Genomic DNA, 6,539 nt, shown 5'->3' on the forward strand with positions numbered 1-6,539 from the left:
CGGGCCCGCCGGGGCGCAGCGCGCCGGCCGTGAGGCGCGGGGAGTAAAACTCCTCCCTGAGGAAGGCGCTGGCCCGGCCCGCCCAGAGCGGTGGGGGAGTCTCCATCCCTGGCGGTTTAAGCCCCGGGTGGACAAAGCCTTGGCTGAGGTGATGGAGTCGGGGCTGGCCCTGCCTGGAGCAGCGGGGTGGACCCGCTGCGACCCCCGGGGTCCTTGCCCCCCTTGTTTTCTAGGATTTAAGCGGCGCCCCTGGAGCGCGCCGGCCCAGGGGGCGACGATGGGGAGAGGTCTCCGTCCAGCCGTCGGGGCGGCGGGGAAGCGAGCGCGGGCGCGCCCCGGGCACCACGCCTGCTCCCTCCGGCCCGGCCGGCGGGAAGGTGTGCGGCCGGAGGCACGCGGGGCAGCTCGTGGGCCTGACGGCGCCTCGGCAGTACTTGCCCCTGCCACCTCATCCCAGCGCCCGCAGCGCGCGGATCCCCGGGCAGCCAGGTACGTGCGTGTCCGCCCAGCCGGCTCGCTCCTGCAGAGGCTGGGCAGCACAGCGGGCACGCTGGCCGGGGCGCCGCGGGCAAGCCGCTGCCCCGATGCCACGGCCCGCGCGCGCGTCTTAAACCAACTGCCCCAGCTGCAAATGCTAACACGGGGGCACGCGGCCCTTGCGCGGTACCCACGGGCTCCCTCCCCCGGGGCCATCCAACTCCTGGGGCGGATGGCGCAGCGGGGGGCTTTCGAGGCTGGTTAAAATGCGGGGGCCTGTGCATTGAGCAGTGTGCAACTTTGGGAGGACAGCTCGGCTGAGGGAGAAGAAAATCCTCCCTCCAAAGGGAAGGGAAAGACCCAGAACGTGGCTTATTGATTTCAAATATCTGCAGTGTCAGATTTTGCATGAGTTAGAGCCTAACAATCCCTTCCGCTCAAGAGCTCTTTGTCTCCCTGACAAGCCCCGGTCCCCAGGCCCGAGCCGACGCTGTTCCCTCCGGCGAGGCTGCGTGCGGTGAGGTCACCCGGGCAGCTGGCACCAGTACAGCAACCCCCAAATACCGGTGCCAAAAGGCCTCCGGAGTTGGCAGCGCTCCCACGGACAGAGATTTAATCAGGGGTGGAAAAGCCCGTCGTTTCACACACCTCGCCTGGGGCAGCCCGTACAGAAAGCAGGTGCGTGCCCAAGGTAGATACATTTCTACACGGATTCACCATTTTGTGCCCCTCTCAACCAGCCCCAGGAAAGAAGAATTTAGCCTTTTTAAAAAATTTTTGTACTCACCAGCAGAAAAGGCCCACAGCCAAGCCCGGATTACACTCCTTTATCCCAGCGTGAAGCCTCAGAAACCTCATCCTTGCTGGTCCAGGGAGAGCGGAAAGATCATTCGAGCCCTCTCCATGCTCCCGCCCTGCGAGCTGGGCAGCACGAGCGCAGAGACAAGCAGAAATGAGGAGCCGACGGGGCTCTTGACCTGCATGGGAGCGCGGGTGACAGAAACACGTCAGCGGCCGAACGACACAGGAGCTCTCGGGGATTTGATCTGAGAGTTTCTCCAATGCACGAGATCGTACCTGGAGCGAGAGCTGACCCCCGCGGCCCTGTAGAAAGATGGGCTGCACGGCGCATCGCTGCTGGAAGATACGAGGGTGCCTGGGCTGAATCTCATCTTTGCTCCCGGCTGCATCGGTGTCCAGGAGCCTGCAGAACAAAGCATCTGGCACGCTGGGAAGGAGCTGGCGGCTTCCCCCTGGAGACCTTCCCAGCATGGTTGTCCAACCTGGAGGGGCTCTGCCATGCCACGTGCTGCCGTGCCTCCAGAGGAGTGGCAAGAACAGGACACATGGAGAAGGATCAAGGGAATGGGCTTCTGCGCCCAGCTCTGCCTCCGAACAGCCATGTGACCCTGGGAAGTCACTTCACCTCGGCGCCTCAGTGTCCACACCTGTGAAATGGGAGTAAAGACACTCTGTCACCTGGTAAAGTGCTTTGCGATGAACGTGTGGAAGAGCCCCAAAGTTATTCATATAAAAGGGTCTAAGCAAGCAACTGAAAAGGAGAGAAGGGATGAGAGAGGAGGACAACAAAGAGCGACTGCAGTAGAGGCATATAAAATAATGCACGGGAAGCGATAATTTGAGCAGTCCCGCTTACATTCCCACGTGACGCAGACAAAGGGTTGGGTTTCCTGGAAGGCAGAGCGGATCCCAGGAGGGCTCACCCGGGGAACTCACTGCTGCAGGATATCACGGGGGGCCTCAGCTGAGCAGGATTCAGAGATGGACCAGAGAATTAGATGGGCCTTAAGTAGGTGCACAGGTCCATAAATGAGGATGAGAAAGAAGGGAGATAGGCAGGGTGCAAACCGGTGGGTAACCACGGAGAATCAGAAGAAACCTGCCTCTGCAGATGTCCGCTATAGCGTTTCTTTCATCTCCTCCCCGAGCGTCTGGGGCTGGCCATAGGCAGACAAGCAGGGCCGCTGCTTCGATGCCATCTTGCCAAGGCACCAGTGGACCCAGACACCAGAGCGCCCATCCCAGGTAGCATCTAACGAGGCAGCCGCCCCCATAACCAGGAAGGGCCTCCTTTCCAAACCCTCTCCAGCCCCTTCTTCTACCTGGAAAGCCCGGGCAGCAGCAACACGGTCACGAGCCATGCTGCTTAGAAATGAAGCGCACGCAATGAAGCAAGCAGATCTGAACAAAACCAGGGCTCTCTGCAAGTCCCGCAGGAGGGAGCCCCCTTCTCTCCGCTGAGCGCCCCTGATGCCGGGCGAGACGCATGCAAAGTGACGGCTTGCAGCGCAGACAGGCTCCACGCAGCTCCTGCTGGCTCAGCAAAGCCGGGCGCTGCCTCTTGGCTCGGCTCGCCTGCAGGAAGCCTGCTCGCAGCCCCGGCCCGGGCTGCTCTGCTCTTCCCTGCTTTGGTGCTGGGAGTTTCTACCCATCACCCAGGCCAAAAGCAATCAGAGCAGATGTTCATAGTACCAGAGTAGTTCAACCCCTAAAAATTCAGCCCGACTGCTCCTGATAAGGCTGAAAGGGGGGTCTCAGGGATGGGCCTCGGTTTTCCAGAGTCCCTCTCTGGCTCTGAAACCATGTGAAGGGAGACAGCACCGGGCAGCGTGTCTCCATGCTGCTGCTGGTGGCTTGGTAGCCCAGCTACGATCCTCGCATGGGAAACGCTTGACCGGCTCGGTGTTGCATGGCCCAAGCGCTCCCCAAGCCCAGCTGCAAACTGTGCGGGCTTCCTTCCGCCGCTTGCTACGCCTCATGCCCAGCCAACCGTCTCGTCGCTCCGGCTTGGCGGTGCTTCTTTCTCTCCTTTGGCTCGGTGAGCTCCAGCCTAGTGCGCGGGCCCAGGGACGGGTGTGAACCTGGCGGCCTTGCTCCTTGAAGTCGTTCCTGGGGCAGGTCCGAAGCAGAGAGAGGAGCAGCTGTGGGGAGGATGCCGTCCGCCTGGTTTCTGCAGAGTCCCTTGTTCAGCGCTCGGTGAGAGCAACTCTGTCCAAGGTGTCATCCTTAGCGGGGCCAAGTGCTCAACACCCCTCCTCTGTGAATGCCTAGGCAGTGGATGGCCAAGCCGGGTTTCATACCTCACCATCGAGGCGCTGTAAGATATAACGGCAAGGGAGGGAAAGCAAAGAGGGTCAAATCCTCCATGTGCAAATCCCCTTTGTGCTCAGTAACCTCAGCGGGGAGCGACATTCACGCTGGCATCAGGAAAGCAGGATCTGGTCCAGGCAGGCTTTGTGTCCTCTTGCTGCAGACACCCCTCCTGCTATACTGGACAGCTAGCTTTTGCCTGAGCAGATCGGACGTGCATTTCCCCAGCCGGCTGCAGCCCTGCAGTCCTGACTCGGGAGCCCCGCCACCAGGTCGTAGCGATTTCCCTGCCGAGCAGGGGGAATCTCGCCCCCCAAAATAAAAAAAAGGTAACCTGCCAAGTGAATTGGGTTTACCTAGAAATCAGCAACTCCTTTACGATCCCAGAGCCTGAGCCCCCCCGCGAAGCTGGCCCGGGTGCTTCATTCCCAGCAAAGCCCTCGGCTCATAAAAATTAACCCTTTGTGAGCTATGGGCTGAGGACAAACCTCAGCTTCCCGGGGTGGGGGGAAGGGGTGTACAAGGTGGATAGAAGGCCCTGCCTTCCCTTGCCAGCCCTCAGGGCTGTCTGCTGAAGGCTCAACACGGCACAGGTGGGACCCCCAACTTGGCCGTGGCAGGACGAGCCAGGTGCCCTGCCACCTCGTGGCAGCTCAGCGCTGCGGCATCCTGCAGGGAGGGAAGCCACTTTGTCTGTGCCGATCCCACCCTGCCCCGCTGGACACCATCTGCTCCCTGCCTCCCAGAAATGCCTGGCCCGTCAGCAAACCCCCAGGACCTGCCCCCATCTGCACGAGCACCACTGCAGGGTGCAAACATCCCTGCCAGCAGACCCGCTTTGCTGACCCATGTTTTAGGGAAAAGAAGTGCAAACACAAGCAAATCCAACAGCAGCCAGGATGCCCCAAGTCAGCCAGGGGAAGGGGATGCCGGCCTGCTCTGATCCTCCATCTCCAAGTGTGTTTGCCTCCACAGAGTCTGCCCCGAGTCACCACACCGTGTGGGAGCAGCTGAAGATGTCTCCTCAGGACCGCCACGGGATGGACCGCAAGGGAACTCCAGCACAAACTCCTGGTCCATAACCTGGAAAAGCCCCAAGACACCCCATCTCACCTTCTCCGCAGGGATAGCTTTCTATCACGAAGCTAGGATCCAAAGGTTACGAATCTCTTCCCACATGAACCTTTGTCCATCTGTCCTCTCTGGTGCCCAGCGCTGCCATGTCTGAGCACCTTGCAGGAACAAATACATGGAGGTGGGACCTAGTACCTCCCCAGGTGCCTGGAAGCAGAGGGATATATAGCAACATCCCTACCGTGCCCCCTTTACCCTGCAACACAACCACCCTCCGGGAGCCTTCTCATCAGTCACCAGAGCTGCAATGACCCCAGCAGATGGGGCCTGGGGGGGGTTCTCATTAGCAAGAATGGTGAAACAAAGGATAACATCATCCGTGTGCCCCCATGGTATCCCATCAGCCCTGCTCGGCACTAGGTCACGCCAAGGACTCTGACCTTGTCTGCACAGGGAAGACAGCAGGCCGTAAGCAAGGATGTGAATGATGCCCAAGCCTGTTGCTCATTACCTTCTCCGTCTAGGCAAGCCGTCAGGCTCTTGACCCCCAGAGCAGCAGGGAGAAGGAGGCACATACAGTTTTTGCAAAGGACACGTTGGGTCAGTTTTGCAAGCAGCATGGTCCCAGGGTCCCCCAGGCAGCTTTGATGCCCATCCTGTTTGCGGCGCCACCACCAGTCACCAGGCTCCTCCGTGTCCAGCCAAGTACACAGGCTGGATAACGCGACCCCGGGGACACCGTGAGGTCCAAGGGGCACAGCAGAGGAGACGCAAGGGCACGCAGAATACCCTCTGCCCCCAACAGTGCCTGCCTCGGCCCACCCTAGTGCAGCGGTGAGAGCTGCCACCTCGGCCGAGGCACTGAGGATCGAGCCAATGACTTCATGAGCTAAAAGCAGGCGTCTCCAGAGTGAGCTGCAGTCAGGCTCGAGAGCCGGGAGCTATCCTAGATATGCATGGACCACGTGTGACCCCACGTATTCTGCATGGGGCGCCCGACGCCTGCAGACCAGGGGCCAACACCACCCCCATGCTCACCCGTGTGCCCACACAAATACCCCCAGCCCCTGCACCAGTGCGTGCATGCGAATTTCTGCATACCCGAACACACGCGTTGCACATGCCTGACCGCAGAGAACTCCTCCCTCATTGCTGGGGCATGGGGTCATCCCCTCCTGAACAGGGTCACACGCACAGCCCTTCCCGGCCTACAGTGCAACCGGGGTATGTCTACGTGGCACAATGGGAGACCTCGCCCCCCCCGAGTTCACTCAGGTACCAGGGGCAAGCACTGTTCTCCCCTGGACAGCACTGCTCCCACACGGTTAGACCCAAGCTTGCTTTTTTGGAGCCGGCTCGGGTAGTGCGGCGCTGGCCACCCAGCCGTGCCCTCTGACGTCTGCCTGGTGCCCACGAAAGCACACAGCGGATCCCGTCTCACGTCTCAGTAACAGAGCGGGCAGCGGCCCAACTCCCCGAAGCCCTGCTGCCTTCCACCGGAGATGGGGGTGTGGGGGCTGGTGCCTGCAAAGCAGAGCGCCCCTGCCCATCGGCCAGGGGAGAACATTAACCCTCTCCGGCTGGTGTTCTAGGCTCCTTTCCAGCCGCGCTCTCTCCCCCACACCCCCTCCCCTTCCTCCTGGGAGCGTTTTATCCTAAATTGTCTGTTTACAGGCTCTGACAGCTGTTGGAGAGCTCAGCCATTAGAGAGTGTAATTACTGCACTGCCAGCAGCGTCTGAGGGAGACCCTCAGCATGCCACCAGCTCTGCTCTTCATTAAAGGCACAGGTGCCCGGGCTGAGGCCGCCACCTCGCCCCCAGCGTGCGGGTGACAGGCATGCACCATCTCTTCCTTGGTGCATGCCTGGCCCTGGCC

Source organism: Crocodylus porosus, unplaced genomic scaffold (assembly GCF_001723895.1).
Source record: "Crocodylus porosus isolate Cpor-Errol unplaced genomic scaffold, CroPor_comp1, whole genome shotgun sequence".
Lineage (NCBI taxonomy): Eukaryota > Metazoa > Chordata > Crocodylia > Crocodylidae > Crocodylus > Crocodylus porosus.